This window comes from Protopterus annectens, chromosome 3.part1 (assembly GCF_019279795.1).
Source record: "Protopterus annectens isolate FY-2018-M chromosome 3.part1, PAN1.0, whole genome shotgun sequence".
Lineage (NCBI taxonomy): Eukaryota > Metazoa > Chordata > Ceratodontiformes > Protopteridae > Protopterus > Protopterus annectens.
The window spans coordinates 970,449,975-970,474,173 of record NC_056732.1 but is presented as its reverse complement, the minus strand read 5'-3'; positions in this window follow the sequence as shown (position 1 = coordinate 970,474,173).

Below are 24,199 nucleotides of genomic sequence, written 5' to 3'. Positions count from 1 at the left end.
AGAAATACTGACTGACAGAGGTGCCAATTTCATGTCAGACCTGCTGGCTTGTCTGTGGAAGTCCTCTGGGGTGAAGCACATGAAGACCACCACCTACCATCCCCAGACTAATGGTCTTGTTGAGAGGTTAAACTCTACAATCAAGTCCATGCCAAGGACATTTGCAGATCAGTTTAAGAGGGAGTGGGACAAATATTTGCCCCATCTGTTGTTTGCTTACAGAAAAGTTCCCCAGGAATCCACAGGTTTTTCACCCTTTGAGTTGCTGTATGGGCATCGGGTGAGGGGACCTCTAGATTTAATTTGAGATGAGTGGGAAGGTGAGTGCGAGTCCCACAAGGAGTCTGTTGTGGCATACATCCTAAACCTCAGGACAAGGCTCAGGGAACTCATGGGCTTGGCCCAGGAGATCCTGGCAGAAGCCCAACAACAGAAAAAAAATGTGTGGTATGACAGGAATGCTTGAGCTAAAGAGTATGCTGTGGGGCAGCAGGTAATGGCCGTCATTCCTGTCAGACACCCTACAAGGTGGTAAGAAAGGTAAGTGATGTTAACTACATGGTAGAACTGCTAGGCAGATGGCAGGGGCACAAATTGTACCATGTTAACCTGATGAAACCTTACCATGATAGGGAGGCCCTTGTGCTGAGCATTTGCAGTGTATTGCAGGAAGAGACTGAGGGAGATCTGGGGACTGATCTCCTTAGTGAGGCTCAGGCTGACACCTCGCTGGAAGGGGGTAGCAGTGTCCCAGCAGCTATCTCCTACCCAGGTTTGAGAAATCCTAGCAATTTTGCAGGAATTTGGGAACATGTTTGCTGGGAAACCAGGGTGCACCCACCTGGTGCAGCACCAGGTGGATACAGGACCCCAAAGGCTTATTAGGCAGGCCCCTTATAGAGTGCCTGAGAGAGTCAAACAGACTTGAGGGGAGGAGGTACAGGAGATGTTGGAACTAGGGGTGATTCAAGATTCCAACAGTCCCTGAGCCTCCCCAGTGGTGCTGGTGCCAAAGAAGAATGGCAGCACCAGGTTCTGTGTGGACTACAGGAAATTAAATAGTCACACAGAGTCGGATGCTTACTCCATGCCTAGGACAGATGAGGCCCTAGAGTAGCTGGGTGGGGCTAACTATCTTACAACCATTGATCTTACCAAGGGTTACTGGCAAGTGGCCTTGACTCCCAGTGCTTGAGAGAAGTCAGCCTTTGTGACTACTTTTGGCTTGTATGAATTCGCAAAGATGTCCTTTGGGATGAATAATGCCCCAGCAACTTTCCAGAGGCTGGTAGAGCGTATCCTAGCAGGTTAAGGAAGGTTTGCCGTTGCTTACCTAGATGATACTGCCATCTACAGCCATTCCTGGCCAGACACCTTGAGCAAATCAGGGAGGTGCTGGGCAGAATACAGAGGGCAGGGTTGACCATTAAGCTGAGCAAATGTCAGGTGGGTATGGCAGAGGTCTCCTACCTAGGACATAGAGCGGGGAATGGTACGATAAGGCCAGAACCTGCCAAAGTTGAATCCATTCAGGCATGGCCTGCACCTGTTACCAAAAAGCAGGTGAGGGCATTTTTAGGGACAGCAGGGTACTACAGGAAGTTCATCCCCAGTTATAGTACCATAGCTGCTCCCCTCAAAGAGCTGACAAGGAAGAATAGACCAGATAAGGTAGTGTGGACCCTAAAATGTGAGCAGGCATTCCAGAAGCTTAAAGAAGCTTTGAGATGACCCCCTTTGTTAGCCAGTCCAGATTACAGCAAAGAATTTGTTGTGCAGGTGGGTGCTTCAACCCATGGGGTGGGAGCTATACTTAGCCAGATTTCTTCAGAGGGAGAAGAGCACCCAGTGGTTTATCTCAGTCATAGGGTCCAACTCAGGGAGGAATGCTATGCAGCTGTAGAAAAGAAATGTCTAGCCATAGTGTGGGCACTGCAGAAACTCCAGCCTTATCTGTATGGAAGAAAATTCATTGTTATGACAGATCACAACCCTTTAACATGGTTAAACAGAGCCAGCCAGCAAAATGCCAAGTTGCTAAGATGGAGCTTAGGGATGCAAGAATATATGTCAGTGCAGCACCACAGTGGGATTAGCAGTGCCAATGCTGATGGGCTGTCAAGACAGGGAATGGGGTAAGGTATACCCAGATAAAATAACTTTCTCAAGCAGCGTTTCTCAAAAGGTCACTTGAAAAACTAGCTTGAGTTCTCTGGGGGGAGGAATGTGAAGACTGGTAGAGATGGGTGACGGCTGCCAGCCTTGTCAAATAGAATTTGGTACATAATTCTGTCCTTTGTAAATATGAATGTTGAAATACAGGCTTGTTTTCTTAAATGAAAGAATATGTTGTGAGAGGTTGAACTTAAAACAATGTAGCAACATTGCCTTCTGCTGTAAAGAAAGCAAAGTCAAGCATTTCTTGCCTGTCCTTTGAAATTAAAAGTATTTCATGACTCTCTTTGATGTTTACAATTTGGCTCCAGATGGGCTAGATGAAGGCTTCCTGCCTATTGTTTTAAGGCTAAAGTTAATGACCAGAATTTACATATGGAATGTCCTTTATTGCTCTGGTTTCTGCCTATGTGTAAAAGAATGTAAATGCAGTTTCTGTCAGCCTGGGAACACCAGGAAAGTGTAAAAAATTATGTAATGGGAATCAGGACTGCAATAGAAATTTAAACAGAGAGAATCAGAAGGCATTAAGCATTTTTGTCTTGACTATCCAAATCTCAGCACGGTCTTAGTCATATGTAAGTTATCTTAGACTTGTGTTTTCTTTTAGAAATAGTAAGTGCTTTTCTGTGATGTCAGAACTGTACTACTGATTTATTTTAAATATTTCTGTGTGATCTCTGAACTCTTGACTAGCACTGTGTAGTAGAAAGTATTGTCTTGTGTTTTTAATGATTTATTATTAAATATTTTAAAACATTTCAACTGTGGCTATTTTGTGTAGAGATAAGTTAAGCTCTAAAAGTACATTGCATGTATATAAAGATCCTGTACCAAGTCACTGTAATAAGCCTTGACTGTTTACCAACTGGATAATAATATTGCACAGTAGTAATTGGACACCATTTTAAGGGCCTTTGTGTAGCTGATAAATATTAGCTGAGTGGTGGCAAGTGATACTACTGTATAGTCTGGGTAAAAGGGGCACAGCTGGAGAACCTGTGCCAGCCTTCCCCAGAAGTGTCTGTGTGGTTGTATAAACTCTTATGTCAAAGTGTATGTGTGTGTGTGTGTGTGTGTGTGTGTGTGTGTGTGTGTGTGTGTGAGCTACTTGGGCAGGGACACGAAGCACTGGTTGGACAGAGAGGATGCTGGAGATTTTATCTTGCCCAGCTAGGCTGAGATCTGGACCCATTAGCTGTGCCAGTGGGGAGTCTTACTGGGGACCTGGAGAGCAATGGAGCAGCCAGCACCAGGCTGACTGTGATCTCTGTGTGCTCTTAAGGGAAATTGCACTTTACTGTGTGTATTTGTTATCCTTTCCTCATATACGAGACGCCCTCTCTGGTGTTAGTGGTGAGGCTTGAGGCTCCTTGATTGCTGGGCCAGGGAACAGGTGTCACAACACATGATTTGGTCCAATTCCCTACAAGACAGATTCTGTTGTGGTCACCCCCTATATGGAGGTGGCAGTCCAAATTCATTTAAATTTGTTTCATGTTTTATTCTTAAAGAAATGGATAACTATGATTCTTTCCTACATACTTCTTGTACATTTCATCTCTCCTTTCTCTTTGTTCTTCCCCCTGCTTGCTCCCCATTTCACCACTTTCATGTCTTTCCCATTTCTTTTCTTAAAAGAATTCTTGCATGATGGTGCACACTGCTCATCAATGTGAAGCAATGGTAAACAGCATCAATATAAATAGATATATGTAAAGTATCATAACACTTGTAAAATTACTACTCCCACCTGTATTCAAACCCCATCCCATCTGCCTCCAACAATACATTAATACTTGTTGCCACAGAGTCATTTAGCTAGCAGATGTAGTTTAATACATTCAATAGTAACTGACACAGTTTAGCAAAGATTTCCTTTGTACTCCCCTGTGATTGCTCCCTATATCACTAATGTTGTATCTTCTTCATTAAATTTGCATGAAGCAGAATTGTGTGATTCCCTGTAATGTTTTATAAAGCATTATTGCACAATAAGCATTTATTTTTATGCAGCAGTAATGCACAATGTTGCTTGATGCTGCTCATTGCATAATTTTGATAAGCAATGTTACTACCAAAATAGTTGAATGTTTTATCTATAGTTATACTATTTGCCCTAAAAAGGAACTTATCACTGAATTAAGTGCATTAATTCCTGCAGCCACAGATTCAGTTAAATAGCAGGTGTATACAACAGCAGTTAAGTCTGCCATTTGCTATACAGTCTCCAAAATACACCTGCTTATCAACTGAGTTTGTAGCGCCACCTACAATACATTATTTTTGGGTTTGAATCCAGGTGTATGTAACAGTTTCAAATTATTTTACATGTAAATCCAAATTCTGAAGTGTGATGCTTGGTATGGCGTGTCTAAAATATGGCCAGATGGTACTGGTTTCCAATTCAACTGTATGTAATACTTATAACTGGTTTTGCCATAGCCACATGTTAGTGCGTGATGTGCACCATTGTGCAATTATGCTTTAAAGAAAAGAAATGGGAAAGACAGGAAAAATGGTGAAATGGGGAGCAAGCAGGGGAAAGAACAAAGTGAAAGGAAGGCAGTGATGTGCAGGAAGGATGTAGGAAAGAATAAAACATGAACATATATGCAAAAATTTAGCTGAATTGGGACTGTCACCCCCACAGAGTGTGGTGACCACAACACGATCTGTTTTATAGGGAATTGGACTGAATTAAGTGACAAGTGTGCAAAATGGACATCTATGTATGGGAAGATTTTTTTTTTTGTGCAACAGGTGCCCATTTTATTTATTTATATTTTTAGGGAGAAGGAGAGAGAGAGAGAGGAATGTTGGAGAAGGGCTGTAGGAATATCTGGGTAAGGTAAGTTTGGCAAGTGAGGAAGGAATTACAGACAGACAAAACAAACAAGACAAGTAAGATGAATGGTGAAGGACACAAGAGCTGGGTGAACACCATGAGTGTGGGGACATCACAGACCCATGGATGTCAAGTTGGGTAACAGTGAGAATCATCACCCACTGGACTGTCATCACTGTCACCTCACTGCATCAGTGACTGTGTCTCCTTGTGCTATTTAATACAATAATGGAGACCAGTGTTTCTATCCAGCATAGGCATGTCCCAGCTGTGTGATGTACAATCCTACACACCAACACTAGAAGTTCATCATGGGTGATAAACTCACCACCCCTGCCACTGCTCTCAGAGGGAACCACTGGCCTAGCCTGCTGGGCAGAACTACCTGAGAGTCCAAGTAGTGCAGAGGCATCACAGTGGGTGCTGTCACATCGCACAGCTGATGTGCTGGACAGCTTTGCTGTAGCCAGTGGAATGGAGGCAGGAGGATCCCATGGGACAAGCCTACCCTGCTATTCTGTGGGGGGGGGGGGGTTAAACAAAAAATAAAAAAAGAGAATATAGTTGGGGTGAGAGAAAAAAAAGCAGAGAACATTAGTAACTTTGTATGTGAATTACAAAGCATTGATACAATTTAACTCAATTCTGTTACCTTTGGTTTTAAGACTACCAACTCCTAACAGATACCTTGTTTACAATTAAGATTACCCAGCTCCTATGGATGTACAATATACTATGGATTACAGCAAGCAATCCTTGATGTGTGCATACATTGTACATATGTGTATTCTAGTTATACTGATAAAAGGTTACAGCAGGCCAGTGGTAACAGTGCTTTAGAGCTCTGATGTTAGATTACAATAGAGAGTAAAACTAAACCATATTATACATTTGGGAACTGTGGATTTTGAAGGCACAATCTATGACAAATCTTTAATACTGAACTGTTAGTTTGGCCTCCAGAATAATGCATGCATAGTTTCCTATTACAGTTGAGAAATGAATGCTCAGTTTGATGCAACTGCATAAATAATTAATAAATGTGCCATAACTTTTAATCCTGAAATAACCCTACTGTTTTGATGCATACATAGCATGTGCATCTTGCATCCATGCCAATCTACTGGCATGGGATTGCAAATTCAGTTCCCGGTCTGTGACGGCTGTGGAAAAAACAGAACAGAATACCATTAAGCATACCAATCCTGATTATATCCAGCTTTTAACTCTTACAAGTAGTCATTGTAAGTGATATTTACACATCTGTGGGGTTTCCCCAATCCTACATTTCTCAATCCAATGGTCGAGGTATCCCTCTTCCTCATCCTGTGGTCACTGTAGTGATTCCTACATTATTCACCAGTGCAGGGAATACCAGTAGCACTGGTCAGAGCCTGAGCCAGACTATTCCCTGCCTCTGCCTTATAATCTGAGATAGTCCCGTTGCAAAAGCCTGGGCCCATGTTCATTCACTAGGAGTCCAACAAATGCTTTGGACACCTGGACACCCCATGTTTGAACACAGAATCTTGAAAACTCTCCAGGAATATTTACCATGCCTATCACAGATCAAGACCGATGGAAAATGATGTTTTATCACCAACTGCAAGTATCATGCTTACTGTGACTGTGTACATTCTGGTTTTGCAACATTTGAAAGTGTTGCTCATAGCTTAGCATTAAGCAAACATGTTGTGCAAGACTGCACACTGTGGGAAACTGTGTATGCGTGATGGTCAGTAATTTGATATATCAGGTGTATCTTTGTGGCTGTCTGGGTCCTGTCTGCTACCTGGTTGGCCCATTCATCCAGTCTGTGTCAGTCACTGTATGTACAAATCAAATGCAGATAGCCAAAGCTGTTTGTGCTAAGTGGTGCATTGCGCAAACAGTGGCCCCAAAGAAAAAAATATATAAAAAAATGGAGAATTAGTGAAAATGCAGAATATCAATCTATGACATACACAGTAGAAAATGTTAGTACACATGAGATATGACTACATAGGTCTAGACTGCAACTCTCACTGCAATGCACCATCAGAAAACAGGAGGGGTTCTTACCAATCATTGACACACAAACAGCTTTGCAGCAAATATATGACTTAATTCCTCACACAAACAAGTGCAAATGAATGTATGCTGATATCAAGGCATGACCTGTTATTTGTAAATGTATTCTATTTAATACATTTGGATGTAGTGCACTTAGTGATCAGACAACCTGCTATGATTATGTTTTGCAAATATACAGCTGTGTCCTTCCTTTCTGTGTTTCTTAGTCATTCATCAGTTATCTGACCAATACACAAAGACATACAGTGTGTAAGGGGTCTATATTACATCTCTGAATGCTTAAAAAAGTGAACGGTAATTAATCGACACTATGTAAGCGAAAGCTTGCAATGTCGAAATGTCAGAACAACGATTGCTGTTCCAACAAAAAAAATAAAAAACAGTTTCAAACATTACATTAAGTGGGGGGCTTCACCCCCACACCCCCCCCTACTTAAATATACCAACTCCAAGACCGCACTTGTGCCGAAAATGGCATAGTACCGAAGCGGCCAAGCAAATTCTTTCCCAGCGAAAGAATTCGCTAAATAGCCGCTTTGATATTTTGCATTTTCAGCCTTTTATGTTCGACCAAGACACATTTGAAAGAATGCGTCTTCGGTCTTGTAATATAGACCCATGTGTAAGCCAGTCTATATCATTTACCTTGAAATGTGTGAGGATATTTACTGGGGAACACTGTGATATGCAGTTGCCATCACATTAATGGAAGGGTGGATAACAGAAACAAACACAGACTGCTGGTTTTGGGAGTGGAGAGCAATGGTGGGTTCCTGCCATGGCACAAGTAAGGGTATAATTTTCTTTTGATGGGTGTGGACCCAGGCTGAGCTACTGTTATAGCACAAACAATGATATCTTGCTCTTGTTACTCTCCTTGTTTTGAATCCTGCCTTTTTGATCTTGTGAGGGTGGTGAAGCTGGAAACTGCTATGTGTCTCATTACTTTCTGTTATCATTTCCCATTACAAACATATGGTGCTAAACTGAGAACATGCAGTGATCATCATTACTTTTGGGAAGAATCAGTATGTGAATCTTTGAGGCCTGAGGCCAACTACTTGCTAATGGACACATACAAGTCAAATAACTCTCTGCTGTCACATATTACATTAATTTCTGTACATATCTCCCACTTTGTAGTTGCTTACTGTACCAAGTGATGAAATACAAGCACATGTCATAATATTATTATACAATACAGTACATGTTCAGGACATACCTTGTAAATGCAGCAGTTGCCACAGTGTTAGTTCATGGTTGACTGTGATGCAAGCAGTACATAGCCAATACATGGCAGAGGTTGCAAGGTTCCTGTATTGTGTCCCAGTCCACCCTGTAGCACTTTACAACGTTCATGTTGTGATAAGTTAAATGTGGCCTGAAAACTCTTCTTCATCTGGGCCTAGGCCTGCTGACAGCAACAGCAGCATTGGCTTCAGCCTGTAGCACATATAAATGGAGTTAAGCAGCAGCTTCTAACATTCTGTCTGTGTAGACTTTCTGTGTCTGTACTTCACTACTTTTGAAATCCACAGGACAAAACAGCATGGTGTCTACATGGTTGGTTTATAACTTAATGAATAGCTCCACTAGATTAGTTGATTAGCATGCAGTTCAGCTGCTTATGCTGTTATTAGCATCTCTGGAACAAAGCCTAGACAGATGCAATCTTTTAATAATCTATTCTATTATAAAATGGCAAATGTATAGCTAGCCAAACTGATGGTGAGGATACTTGATACATGTTCAGAAAAGCAAAATATTTCCAAAGCTATCTTTACAGAGGAGATTTGAACTCCAACAGGAATACTCTCATTTTGTTACCTACATAAAGCACGTGCTGGAATATTCTTCTTCTTTTGGCTTTTCCTGGTCAGGGGTCACCACAGCAGATCACCTGTCTGCTCATGATTTGCAGTGGAGTTTTACAGTGTCGAGTTGCCAGCCCGGTGCCCGACCTTCCACAGAAGGCACACACGTGCATGCACTCACACCTAGGGCCAATTTACAGTGTCCAATCCACCTACAGCATGTCTTTGGGATGTGGGGGAAAACTGGAGCACCCGGAGGAAACCCACGCGACCACAGGGAGGACATGCAGACTTCACACAGAAGGCACCCCAGCCGAGGATCGAACCGGAGAACCTCTTGCTGTGAGTCAGCAACGCTAACCACTGCACCACCGTGACCGCCACAAAGTACATACTGGAATATATTAATGAATAATGTGAAGCAAAGGCTTTTACACTGTTATTTTGTATTCATTGGTTAGATGTGTAGTGATGGCATGGCCACGTTTGTCATCCATTTCACAGGTAGAAATGATTAACAATACATAAAAATAGTAAGCTGTGTGATACATATGTACAAATGCTTCAGGGACAGGTCCTTTGAATGCATGTTTAGTATTTCAGATGTGTTTTATTAACAAAACAGTTCATGTGCCTGTTCTTTTGTGGGTGGGGGAACAAAGAAATGTTACTGTTATGTCACAAACTAGAATGGACTTAGTTTGGGTGGGAGCCCAGTTGAGTTACTGCTATGGCACATGCAAGGATGTGTTCCTCTTGCTACTCTCCTTGTTTGAATCCTGCCTGCTGTTAATATTTCACATCTGTAGAACATTTTATTTTTTTCCAGTGGGTACTACTGACTGCCTACCTTAACTGTTTTATCCAGTTAACAGTTACTTTGTAGTTATGTGATACTTATATGTATTACATTCTGTTGTCTTTTAAGAAAGAAAATGTCACTGAGGTGCAGACCCCCTTCAGTGAGACCCAGAATACTATAATTGTTGATGCGTTCTGTCAACATGGGGCTTTTCTTCTGGGAAGGAGTCATCCCAATATGCCAGTGAGGCCGAGTCTATGGCAACAGATTTTACTAACATAAATTCTGTGGATGGACACAGCCAGACATATGAGCAGGTGTGCCACAGAGACACTGATATGATCACCTCTGCACATCAGTGTGCAGCTGCTTTTGCCTAATACTATAGGGTAACTAGTGGTGGGCCTGTTGCAGAACCACATCTCACTCCCATTGAGGAATTCCTGGCAAACCATCTACAACAGGACAACTCACAGCAGAGTGGCCCACAACATGTCATTGACATGGGAACCACTCGTTCTCAGTCCAGGAATAGCTTCCAAGTAGGCTTTGTTATATTACCAGTTGAATACTGTTGCATAGTAAAACAATTGAAATAAACTGAAATAAAAATTACAATAAAAAGCGGCAAGACTCAGAAATGGCAACTTGTCCAACTTTATTCACTAAAACCACCACGATTTGCGCTTCCGGCTGTAACAAACAAACTTCATTGGTTGAAAAATACTTGAATACTCCACCATATTTGAAACACATCCCATCAGCATGTGACTTCCAATGTATCACATTTAAAGAGCCCACACACAAATATAAGCATTGTATAATGTATCACATAATATTAACAGAACAACTTAAAACATGCTTAAAAAGATGAAAAAATAACTAGTCATTAAAATAATTATTAACAAAAATGTATATATAAAAACATTCACCTCTGAAAAGCTTTAAGCTTTAAAAGTGGCTGAACAAATATCAGCTCATTTAAGCCTGCATGCACACTTGTATTACATTTCAATTGCCACAACAGTTCCTTTTTATCCTAATGCAACCCCAAAGAACCACTCCTTGGATTTTCAATCAACTTCTAAAAAACAAAAAGTTTAAAACTATGTGTAGGATGCAATTTAATGTACCAGGACAAAGCATTAGTTTCTTGTGCTTTAGAAATGGCATCCACATGTTCCTTTATATTCTTTTTAATGTCCTTTACATCCTGCCCACATAAAAAGTGGTGCGAGACTCACATAGGGCTACATACACCACTCTTTTTGTATTGCAGTTAAATTACCTTGCATTTGATATGCCTTCCCATTGATAACAAATGCCTGGGTACATTTTATATACGGACAAGCTATACTGCAAACCTACTGCACACACTGCAGACCCAACAAAATCCACTACACATAATAATACATCCAACAGTGTCTCAGCCAATAAGCCCCTAAGGCAAAACACTTCAAAACCAAATGTCTTGGTCATAAGTGACTCCATACTGAGACACCGAGATGTCCCCCTTGCCAGGATGGACAAGGGTAAGGTCGTGGTCAGCTGTCTGTCAGGTGCCATGGTCTGTCAGATCATGTACTCACTCAAGTTTCTCAACAGCAAGTACTGTTATGACTCTGTCATAGTCCGTGTACCAGTGAATGACTGGAAATGTACCTCTCTGTACTATATGAAGACAGACATGACTGAGCTCTCAGATTATCTGTCCCAGGCAGGTATGTCCCTAGCCCTAAGCAGAATTCCACCTTCACCCAGGATGATGCCTCAATATAAATAAAACATGATTGACTTCAACAATTGGCTTTGCTTCTGTTGTCAGTCCAGTGGCATCTAGTATCTGTTTGCCTGGGAAGATATGGTTAATAGACCACACTGCTTTGCCACAGATGGTCTTCACCTGTCACTTCTTGAATTTTGGTTACTAGGAGAAGTATTTTCCTCCCCCATAGTGACCTTTTATGTCAGAAGAATTAAATTCCCAATGTAAAAAAAATCCACTAGAGCCAAGCTGAAGGTTACGCTGCCTAATGCAAGGACTGTAAATCAGAAACTGCACTCACTGGAAGCACTCCTTACCTTGGAAGATGCCCATGTCTGTGCAGTCACATAGCCATAGTTCAAGGCCACAGAAATCCTCCGGGCCATGCAAGGCTACAATGAATTCCACATATTCAGACATCAAAACAAGCATGAAATAACCGAAGGCAAGGGTGTATACATCATCATTAAAAACAAATACACTTCGACTGGTCAAATAGTAGAAGCCCATGGTGGTACTCCAAGTCCAACTAACTGCAAGTAAAATCCCCTTCCATATCATTGTTAGCTATAGGTCCCCCACCATGAACCAAGAATACCACTCTGCCTACATGGACCTACTTGGGTCACTCACTGTACAGCCAAGCATATTGGTCATGTGTGATTTCAACTATCCATCAACTAGGAGTCATATATGAGCATAAACACACTCACCCTAAAGTTCTTGGACTTTGTTAATACACATGCTCTGTACCCAGTACTTTGCACCCCTACATGGGTCTCGAATGTCTTAGACTTAATACTCATCAACAAAGGGGGTCTCTGCATTAACCCCTGTATATTGCCCTCCCTTGTCAGGACAGATTGGAATTCAGTCTCATTCAAATTAACAATAATACCTGACACCCTTTCAAGAACAGAAAGGATGAAATATTTATCCAAAGGAAACTATAGCCTCCTAAGTGATAAAATAAATAGTTGCAAGCACCCTGCTACCTCTGTCAATAATGATTGCTATACAGAGGTGTACACAAATGGTCTGTGTAAACAGCTATCCAAATGTATAAAATCTGCTAAACCAGAATGGATCAAAACAAGGTCTTCACTGAAAAACAAACCACCCTGGTGGGCATCAAGCATAAATTGATTATACAGCAAGTGGAAGAAAGTAATGTCTAAGAACAAGAGGGAACTGACTCACCAGAGGAAGGACACCCTCCACAGTCTGAACAAGCAAATTAGCTATCTTGTAAAGTCCTCTAAAGCCAAGTACAAAGCTAAACTAGCATCACTAGATAAAGATAATCATAAGTCATTCTTTAGCTACACCAGAAATCTAAAAGGGAAGGGCCAGCTTTGTGCTGAACCTGTAGTAGTCAGCACCACATATACTAACCCTGAGGATATCACCAACCTGCTAGCAAACGGATTTGGGGCAAAATTCACTGTCCCCTTGTCCCCACCAGACATACCCTGAAGTATACATGTCACTAGTCCTCTACCTAGTATCTCCAAAGAACAGGTCATAATCACACTCTCACTGACCAAAAACACAGCCTCTGTGGGACCAAATAACATCCCAGGCTGCCTAGTAAATGGGCTGAAACAGGACCAAGTAGAACTAGTTGGCACTTTCTTCAACCACAGTTTAAGTACTGACTTTGGCCCAGCAGAGTGGAATACTGCAACATTAATTCTCTTGTACAAAATGGGTCCATCAATTGACCATGGTAGCTATTTGGCTTTTTTAAGTGTAGATCATGCTTATTAAACCTGGTGGACTTCTTCAGAAATGTCATCAAAATCCTGAACAAAGACAAAATACTGCATACAGCCAAGCTTGACTTAACCAAGGCTTTTGACACAATCCCCTACTCAAGCATCATTAAGAAACGCACACAGCTTGGAATTAACCTATATGTCACTAGATGGGTAGATAACTAAATCACCAACAAAACACATGCAGCCAAAGTTGGGATTCCACCCCTAGCAGCAAGCCAGTTAATACTGACGTACCACAAGTATCTGTGCTGGGCCCCCTACTGTTTGGAATGTATTTCTCAGAAGTCCAGGGGAATAGAGATGGCCTGTGGCTTACCATGTCATCAATGACTGCAAACTGGGTGCAATCACTGAGTCCACCAACAGTGATGACATACTACAAAAAAGGCCTTATACAGATAAAAGATTGGTGCCAAAGCCATGGAGTCAAAATAAACAGAAAATAATGCATTATCATCCCTTTTGGCAGAGGGTAAGTCCCTGCACATTGCAAAATTAACAGTACCCTCCTTAGCTCAAACCCTGTGGTGAGAGATATAGGAGCACAAGTTGATAGCAACCTTAACTTCGATCACCATATGTCCACAGTGGTAAGTAAGGCCTTCTATGTTACACATCTCGTAAGTAAGTGCATCACATCCCGAGCTAAGGATATTAAAACTTCCCTGTACTCATCCTTCATCAGACCACTAATAGAGTACAATGTTCCCTTCTGTATGTACCTCACCAGACACCTGCAGCAGATGGAGAGACCTCAGAGGTTTCTCACCAAGACAATTCAGGGCCTGCAACACATGACCTCCATGGACAGACTGAAGGTACTGTCACTGTACTCTGTATCTTATAGGCTGCTGTGAGGTGACTTGTACCTGGCCTATAGAGGGGTCTAAGACCCTGTCCTAATGTAAGTGCTGCATATCCACAAGTCACATGGGAGAAGATTAACTCACTCTAGGGATAGCAACCTAGCCTGTGACATTAACAGGACATGCTGGAGAGACCAGTATGCCTCCCAGAGATTGCCAATCTTTTGGAACAATCTCCCAATTCAAGTAAAACAGAGCTTCTCAATGACCCTATGTAAGCATAACTTGGATAACCGGATGGAAGATAATAAATTTTGTTCCTCTTGTATAAGGGCAGTCAGTGCTTATCATACAGCTGACCATATAAGTTGGTCGATTAGAGAGCAATGGTATAACATGGCTAGGTATAGAAAAGCCTTACAGCCAATAGCCTAGTAAACTCCTATGAACATAAGGTGACATCTGCCTGAGCTTCATGACAGTGTCTGATCCTGACCTGGTGGGATGTTTGCATATGCAATAATGTGATATAGCTTATTACATCAGCATTCTCTGTTGAGCTTATGGTGATAGCAGTGTCCCACATGCTGGTGTAAAAGGCTCTCTGTAATGTCAAGTAACAGCACACACACACACACACACACACACACACACACAATTGACTGCAGTGAGAATAGAACCCCTACCTGTCTAAGTACACAAATTGCAGAACACGGTACTATATGCAAGCACCACTGTACAAGTCCGATTTTTACATGTCTGCAGGTCAACTTATAATGGATGGCATCAGCAGGCCATGTGGGAGGCAAGGGTTTGGGAGGGCTGCATGAAATGGATGAGTAGGCTTGTGGAAGTATCAAAAGACTAGCACGCCATGACATTGAAGAAGTAACTCTAGGGCAGTACTTCTACTCTGCTGAGTAGTGACAAACACACACACACAGTTCACTCCAGTGAGAAGAGAACCCATACCTAATTACACAGACTATAGAATGCAGTGCTCTACTCAAGTGGCACAGCACAAGTCTGACTTTTACATGGCTGCATGCCAACTTACTGTGGATGACATCAGCAGTGCATGTTGGAGAGAAGAAGGTGGGTGGCTTGCCTGAAATGGATGTGTAGGCAAGTGCAAGTATCAAAATATTGTCAATTCATAGGATTGGGGTGGTAACTGCAGGATACACACTTGCTATTCTGGCTGGACACACACACACACACACACACACACACACACACACACACACACACACACACATACAACCGACTGTACTGAGAACAGAATACTTACCTATCTAAGTATACAAACTATAGAATGCAGTACTCTATGCAAGTGCCATGGTACAATTTTGACTTTTACATGGATGCAAGTCCACTTATAGTGGATGACATCATCAGCAGCACATATTGGAGAGAGGAAGGTGGGAGGCCTGCCTGAAATAGATGTGCAGGCAGATACAGGCATTAAAATGCTGTCAGTTTATGGGATTCAGGTGGTAACTGCAGGATACATACTTGCTTTTCTGGCTGGACAAACACACACTCATACACAGTTGACCATAGTGAGAACAGAACCCCTACCTATCTATGTATACAGACTACATATGGTGATCGAAGTACTTTATGCAAGTGCCACGGCACAAGTCTGACTTTTACATGTCTGCAGGTTAACTTATGGTAGATGCCATCAACAGGCCATGTGGAAGATAAAAGGTAGGGAAGCCTGCAAAGGCACATAGATTTATATGTTCATATGAGGCCAGTAGCCTAACTGTAGAATGTATCTTAGATGTGTAGAAGCCTAGCTCTGTAAAAACACAAGCACCCTTATTGAGCATAGTTGGATGTTTCAGTTTAGCAGAGCAAGGTTGTCAGCACCACCAACTAACCCTACCCATGAGAGAGTACACAACATTATATATTACACTTTGTAGTGTGGTTCATATATGTGTGTAAAAAATACTGAGCCCCAAGCGTGTACTGGTTTTGTGGGTTTTGTGACTATATGACATTTACTTAGAATGTGCCCTGAATTTGCAATGTTTCCACATGTAGTTTCATGTTATACAAAGGAAATAGATAATACACACCAATAAGAAAGCATCAATTATACAGTTCCATAGCGCAGTGAGCAGCAGATTTGCTTGATGGTTAAAAAAGTGCACACACTTGGGAGTTATGCCTGTTTGTATGTTGGTAAGTGATGTGCAAACATGAGCCACATTGCTAACATCAGTACAAATAATACTATCTGGCATATAGTGTATTTGAACCCAAGACCATGTGTATGGCCATCCTACATTTACACCTGTTGCCACAAGAATGTTGAACAAACAGTTGTCTATGTTGCACTTTATTGCTGTAAACTGCAATGTTACAGCAGTAAAACAAAGATTGCTTACTCTGTATTACAACCCAGTACCATCTGTACTTAGGCCGGGTTTTCACGATGACCAAGGGTATTAATTGAATGTATCCAGTTAATAGTTTTGGCTGCCTGCTTCATAGGTAGTCTGCCGTGCTTTGCACAAGCCCAATAATACAGCCATTACCCGCTTAAGCTGTTTGTGCTACGAGGAGCATTACGCAAAAAGTGCAATGAAAAATGAGAAGAATAAGAAAGAAAACCTTAGTAATGGGCACTTATAAGTATAATAAGTGCCTGCTGTTGCATGTTAAGATACTTTCTGCACAAATCCACCACTATTTACTTCATTAGTGCACCGAGTTAAGATATATAAGGATATGCCATAATATTATTACAGAATGCATACTTGATGCAGAACTTACATTGCAAATGCAGCAGTTGAAACAATTTTATTTCAGGCCTAGCAGTTAGTTGTGTCTACTCCCATGGTATTGAAGTATGCAGTAAAAACAGACTGGAGGCTGCATGGATGCTTTATAGCTTGTAATTAGCAACTATGCAAAATATCCCCTACTTTACTGAATATATGAACTCCATTGGTGCCCATTAATGCATGGTGTGCACCTACGTGCTGCTGCACACACCAACATATTACTTTTGTCCATGCCTGTGACATAATGCAAACATGCAGCTGAAAAAGTTTAGGAAAGGATGCAGACCCTATAGTAGAACCCAGGACCTCCTATACTCTAACCTTACACATACACCTGCTGCCACAGAAATAGTTATGTGACAAAAGAAATAGTTATATGACGAGCACTAAGAAACCTGCCTTTCACTGCTCCAGTCTCCATGGTTGTGCTAGGCGCATCATCGTTCAAAGAAGGACGGAAATTAAAAAATACATTTTAAATTAATATGGACAGATATGATACATTTTGACAAACAATAAAGAGAAGGATACAGAACTTGTGAGTTGTGCACTGCTTACATGCACTTTTACACTTCACACACCTACATGTACACCTCTGTAAGTGTAACATGACAAATAATCTGATGTCATCATTCACTGTTGCCGTGCATTCAATATGAACACTGTGGAAGTGCCTACATGAAGTGAACATCCCTATATGGTTACAAGTTTTTGGGATTCAGCAATTGTAAGGAGTTTTGACCTGATTTGCATGTCCACCATGCTGACAGCCCTTAATCTACACAGCTGGTAACCGTGTAGGCAGGGAAACTGAAGTGGAGCCCAATATTGTACATTTAAGGGAGTTTATTACTCAGGTATATAACTGAGTATATATTCGGAATCTATGTTTCTTGGGGTTTACACTTTAAGCTCTCTAAATTAGTTATGATTAGATTGTTCATTTGAGAGTGGGGGTGCAAAACTGCATTTATGTCATGGCACTTAATAAGTAATTACTGCTATTGTTAATATAATTTTCTAGCATGCAATATGTCTGGGAATGTATTAATGTGTGTGGGGCTACATGTTAGGGTCTGTTCTGTACAAATATATGGACAATTGCTTGCTCTAGTTTCCATATAAACTCCTTTGCATGGCTGTATTCAGAAAACTTTTGAATGCATGGGCAATATGAGCATGGAGTCTATACAGTTACTTTACAACTTGTTGAATTGTTCCACCATGTTGATTTCTTTCATTAACATACAATTCAGCTACTTATGCTGTAATTTGCATGTCATGGAAGTTTCTGTGTTTGTGCATGAGTGCGCACTGCTATGCAGAGTTTACTGAAACTAAAACTTTTCACGGTCATGTGTGCATTGTGCCACAATGCCCACATGGTCAAAATTATCATGTAGGCTTATTGAATCCCCCCAGTGTGTAGTCAACCATGGCTGCATCTTGATTTTTTTATCTTTTGCTGTTTTTTTATTTTTAAAATGATCTGGTAAAGTGGTTTCCTCTACTGCAACAAGGTGTTGGTGTCTTTTGTTTACTTTGTTACTTTAATGTGCAATGTAGGAGTGTCAGAGTGTCCCAGTTTTAAAAAAAATGGCTATTTAAGAATTCAGAATTAATTCAGCCTTTTTGCTGCTTCTCATACAGTGTGTACTTGGTTTAGGATTGTCAGCTTAGAGATTCAAGAACGTTGATGGACTGCTGAAATGCAAAATGGATGGATATATATGGCATCTGCGATAAACTGAAAAAAGTGAGGCAGACACTCTGAAACTTAATGTTAAGAGATGTGACATTTAAATACATAGTGTGCAAGCTACTGAAAGTGCAAAATATCCAGTGTTATTAAATGCTCTATGGACTGAAAGTACAGCAGTTAATGAGCCACTGAAATGTTAGTGACTGTCAATTTGGTGGGAAAACTTTAGGTAGGAGATTGGTATAGAACTGACAATGAAAATACCTACCCAGTAAGTGAATAGTTTCTTGAAATAAGAACACTGGTTAATAATACAACTGATTAAAATCTTGGAGGGAATCTAAATGACATTTTGGATCTCACTATCCTCACTTTCAGTAGGCTGAGGGAATATACGAAAACCCAAAGAAGAACAGCTCATATCCTATAAACATGCACTTCATCTCTAGGGCAAATAGGCATATAGTTGTCACTACACCCTGACTCTCAGCAAACATTGTAAGAATCAGAGTGGACTGCATTATGATACTTGCAATTTAAGAAAGGTTGCAAGCGCTAAGATTAAGGAACAGGTGGCACCAGGTCAAGCAATAGCAGAGATGTCCATGATAGGCTAAATAGTAAGGGTGGTCTCAATCGCTCAGTGACTGTACTTTTTGTAAATTAAACACTCCTTTATCAAAACATCTCTGCATTGCTACTTGCCAATTAGTCCACGTAGAAGTTTACCAAAATAAAATAGCAGAATTTTCCTGCAAAGTTCTGTGGCATAGGAAAAGTTTCTCATAAGTGCTGCAATTAAAAGAGGGGTATAATCTTCAGTGAGAAGCAAAGTCTGGTGTAGTCATAGAAAAGGTAGCACAAAATCCAGCTACTGGACCAAATCCTAGGAGATAAAATAGTCCAAGAGGAAGACTACCATGGGAAGGACCTATGAATATCACAGTTCCCTACAAAACGGTGTCTACAGGACTGCAATCAGTTTCTCTCAACATTTAAACAGATTGAACTCTACAGTTCCCTACAAAATGGTGTCTGCAGGACTGCAATCAGTTTCTCTCAACATTTAAACAGATTGAACTCTACAGATCCCTACAAAACAGTGTCTACAGGACTGCAATCAGTTTCTCTCAACATTTAAACAGAGTAGGTTGCACACACAAAAAGCATTTGTTAAGCTTTCACTTACAGTGCTTTGTAATTAAGCAGGTCACCATATTGGACAGCCATAGGGCTCTTTGTTTCTAGTTGAGTGGTTGCCTCCTTCCCCTGTAACTGAAGTAAATTTGACTCTTACATTAAGAGCTGTAATACTTACCTTATAGCTTTAGGACACCTCAGGAAACCTTGTAAACTGCAATAGCCCGGCTACGTTCGCTCTCGCTACGCTCGGGCTCTCTTCGCTCCCCTCCCTGCCCCCAATTCCCTCCTGCCCCAGTACCTCTAAATTTATAGTACTATAGCCACTCCCCCACATTCTAGATCCTATCTGCTTTCATCTGGGATAATTCCACCCACCCCCATTCTACTACCTACATTTTAATAGCACCTATTAGCTTTCATCTGACATTCTCCCATCCCCCTTCCAGTACCTTTACCTTACCACTCTATCTTCTGGTGTTGCATCACCAGGTAAAACAGTTCCTTAACTCACTAGCTGAATCACAGATAATGATATACTCCTCTTTTCTACCCCTCTTGTTCACACCATACCTTCTTACCTTGTATGAAAACCAGTTTCTCACGGGATTTCAGGTCCCAAAAGGCCATACTATCACCCCAGCTGTAAATCCTTCCACCTTCAATCATACTTACAGTACCAGATCCTATCCAACATCTTGTTCAGTCTATCAACATCTCAACCCCAGGCACATTAGCTCTAGATCCAAACACTACCACAAACTAATAACCAAATTCCTGAAGTTCATCGCCAAGTATAGACTCAACCTAATACTTGGTGGTGATATTCACCCCAACCCTGGCCCACTCACTGCAGATACACATACCCTCTCTACTTGCATTCTAAGCTACAAACCTACAATTAATAGGCCAACTAACTCTCTCCTAGTCTGTCATCTCAATATTAGAAGCATTAATAAGAAGGTACATGAATTGCATGCACTTCTGAATGTCCACTCCCCCGAGATTCTCTGTTTATCTGAAACCTGGTTAAAGCCTAACACTAAAGACAATGAAGTGTTACCCCCTGGGTACAACATACACAGGCTGGATCGTGCTTCGAGGAAGGGGGATGGGGTAGCTGTACTCTATAAATCTGAGTTGAATGTCACCATAGATGTAATACAACCTCCTCAGATTAATAACTCAGAGATTCTTGCCACCAAATTGCAACTTAATAAAAATTAATGCATTAACATCATCTGTATGTACATTCCCCCAGGTAACAATATATCTACATTTGAAGATATCCTGCACTGGCTATCATGTCACTACCCCCAAGAAACCCTACTACTTGGAGACTTTAACATAGACTGGAGCATCTGTTCATCAGAATCCCCAACCACCTATATTAACCTGCATGCATTTACTCAAATCATATCCACCCCTACCAGGATAGGTAAACCCAACCAAAAGAAAGTATACTTGACTGGGTACTCATAAACAATCACCCCCAACTGTACACCTCTGGTACCCTCCTTAATGGCCTAAACGATCACCTTCTCACATATGTAATTAAGCACAAAACCATTAATTCCCAACAAGCCTTACTCAGAAAGGTTAGAAACAATAAAAACTTTGACCCTGCCAAATTCCAACAAGAACTAAACTCATGTAATTGGTGTATTCTAAAACACCTCCCCTTAGAGGAAACAGTAGCATACTTTAACAACAAATTCCTTGAGATCCTTGATTTGCATGCACCTGTTCGTTCAAAGAGAACCAAGGCAAAAACTGCACCATGGCTTTCTATAGAGTCTAAACTCAAAATTACCCTTGGAAACAAAGCATGGGCTTTATGGCGTTCTTCTAAAGACCCTCAAGATCACATTAAATACAGGCAATCCAGGAACAAAACCAAAAAATCAATTTTACAAGACAAATAACAATACTACTGTAAGTTACAGACAGTAAATCAAAATAACCCTCAGAAGTTTTGGGCAGGTTTAAATAATCTACTACATCCTGGATGAACTTCAACCCCAATCCCTGCTGCTACTATTGATAAAACCCCTGAAGATGTTTCTGATAGTTTTAACCAATTCTTTACTGAGACAATTCAAGCCCTAGCTAGCCAACTACCTCCTAGCTCCCCTGGTCCTGAACGTAGCACCCCAAGAAACCTACTCGCGTTCAGCTTCCAACTAGTCACCACTTCACTTATCCGTACCTTGATCAAAAAATTAAAACCCACTACACTTTCTGCTGATCAACTCCCTGCCAAGTACCTACAAAAATCATCTGATGCTATTGCTTACCCTGTCTCAATACTAATCAATCGAACCATAGTAGAAGCTAAAATTCCCACCATCTGGAAAATATCCTATGTCATCCCACTTCACAAAGGAGGCAGCTCTACTGAATTCTCCAATTATAGGCCAATAGCTATACTCTCTCCACTTGCAAAGATTATGGAAAAATGTATTCATAGACAACTCATGCACCACCTAGTACAAAATCTCCTTATCATCATGGCTTCCATCCTCATCACAGCACTACTTCAGCCCTCCTAGCCTTTGCTAACACCATAAACCATAATTGCAACAATAATTATATATCCTCAGCCCTCTTTCTGGATCTTTCCAAGGCATTCAATATGATTGATCACCAGCTTTTAATCCACACCCTGCAAACATTCTGTCTAGATACTGGAGCCCTCCTGTGGTTTCAATCCTACCTGAATGGTCGACAGCAGGCTGTCCTCTGGCAGAACAAAATCTGTAACCTTCTACCTAACACCCTTGGAGTACCACAAGGCTCTATACTAGGGCCCTTGTCGTTCTCCATCTTCATTAACGACCTTTACACTGTCATCCCAAAAGTCAGCTGTATCCAATATGCTGATGACTCTACTCTGATTTGCTCAGCCACATCTCCAGTAGAGTTATGGTCAGCTACCCAGACCACCTTTAATACAATAGAAAACTGGCTTTCTGAACATCATCTGATCCTAAATCCCAAAAAAACTAAAATGCTGTTATTTTCACCAACACGTAGGTCTACCGCTTTCACCTTTACCATAAAATCAAATGATGGCACAATAATCTCTCCTGACCCATCTACAAAACTATTAGGTGTTATCATAGGCAATAATCTAAAATTTGACCTACATGTTAACCAAACTATCAAAACCATCAATAAAAAGCTAGGGTCACTTTACAGAATAAAAGCCTTCCTAACCCTTCCAGCTAAAATTTCCATAGCTCGCTCTCACCTTCTTTCAACCCTTCTGTATGCATCCCCTCTACTCTCGAATTTGAACAAGACTGTCCTTAACAAACTCTCAATTTGCTACAACCACATTGCCAAGTTTGCCACTGGGCTGCCTTTTAGGACACATCATTGCATCAATCTAAATCAGCTTGGGTGGGTTGAACTACCCAGCCTAATCCAGTATAACCAACCGATTATGGCCTATAAAATCCTCTATAATCCGGACAATACTCCTGCACTTAAAAATATTACCACCCCCTATAACAATCCTAGACCGCTTTGATCCTCTAACAAACTACTAATTCAGACTAGCAAAATTAATAACACAGCCAGTGATTCTCTCTTTGCAAACTCTGTAAGTAGATCCTGGAACTCTCTTCCAGCTGATATTACCTTACTTTCCACCTTAGGTCAATTTAAAACTAGACTCAAACAACATTTGTCACTTAACTGGCTATGTCAGTGTATCAAGCCTGACTAACTCTCTCTAGAATGTGTAAAAATCTGTTAACCAGTTTACTGTGTAATTTAATTTAATCCTGACTTGTGCTCAGGATTAACTGTAACCTGTGGAACTAACTTGCTTACTTATGTAATCTCTGTAAATAGTCTGTTTAGAATATGTAATGCTGGTATTATGTAATGCTGTATCTGCTTACCCTTGGAGCTTTTCTCCCCGGGCCTCCGCTGAAAATGGACATGCATCCAGTCAGACTATCCCAGTCAACAAATGTAAAATAAATAAAAATAAATAAAATATCATGAATGAGCATTACATGAGAGATAACTCAAGAGACACAGCATATGTGAACAGCAGTGGAGGAGATTAGATTGTCCTGGAGAACCAAAAGCCTAGAGCACAGGTAAAGAAACCAGAAAATGAAGCCAACCCAGAAGAGAGAAGTTGTAGCCCAGAGATGTGAAAAAACATTTGAACTAGGTGCAGTATTTTCTCAGGAGCATTGCATGACACATGCAAATACTGTTGCTTCCATGAGGATCTGCAAAGACTGGACAGATCCTCAGCTGAGGCCAGAAAAGTTAAGCAGAAATGTTGGACAAGTAATAAGAATTGCCAGAAGTAGAAAAAATGTCCATTACAGGCATAAGTAAAATGAGAGTCAGAAGACATCTACTAGAACGTGTTGCTTCTGGTGTGATATTATACCATTTCTCAGATTCTTTTGTCTCTACCACTGAGTTGGTGGTGAAGGAAGGAATGTGCCATAAAGCCAAAGAG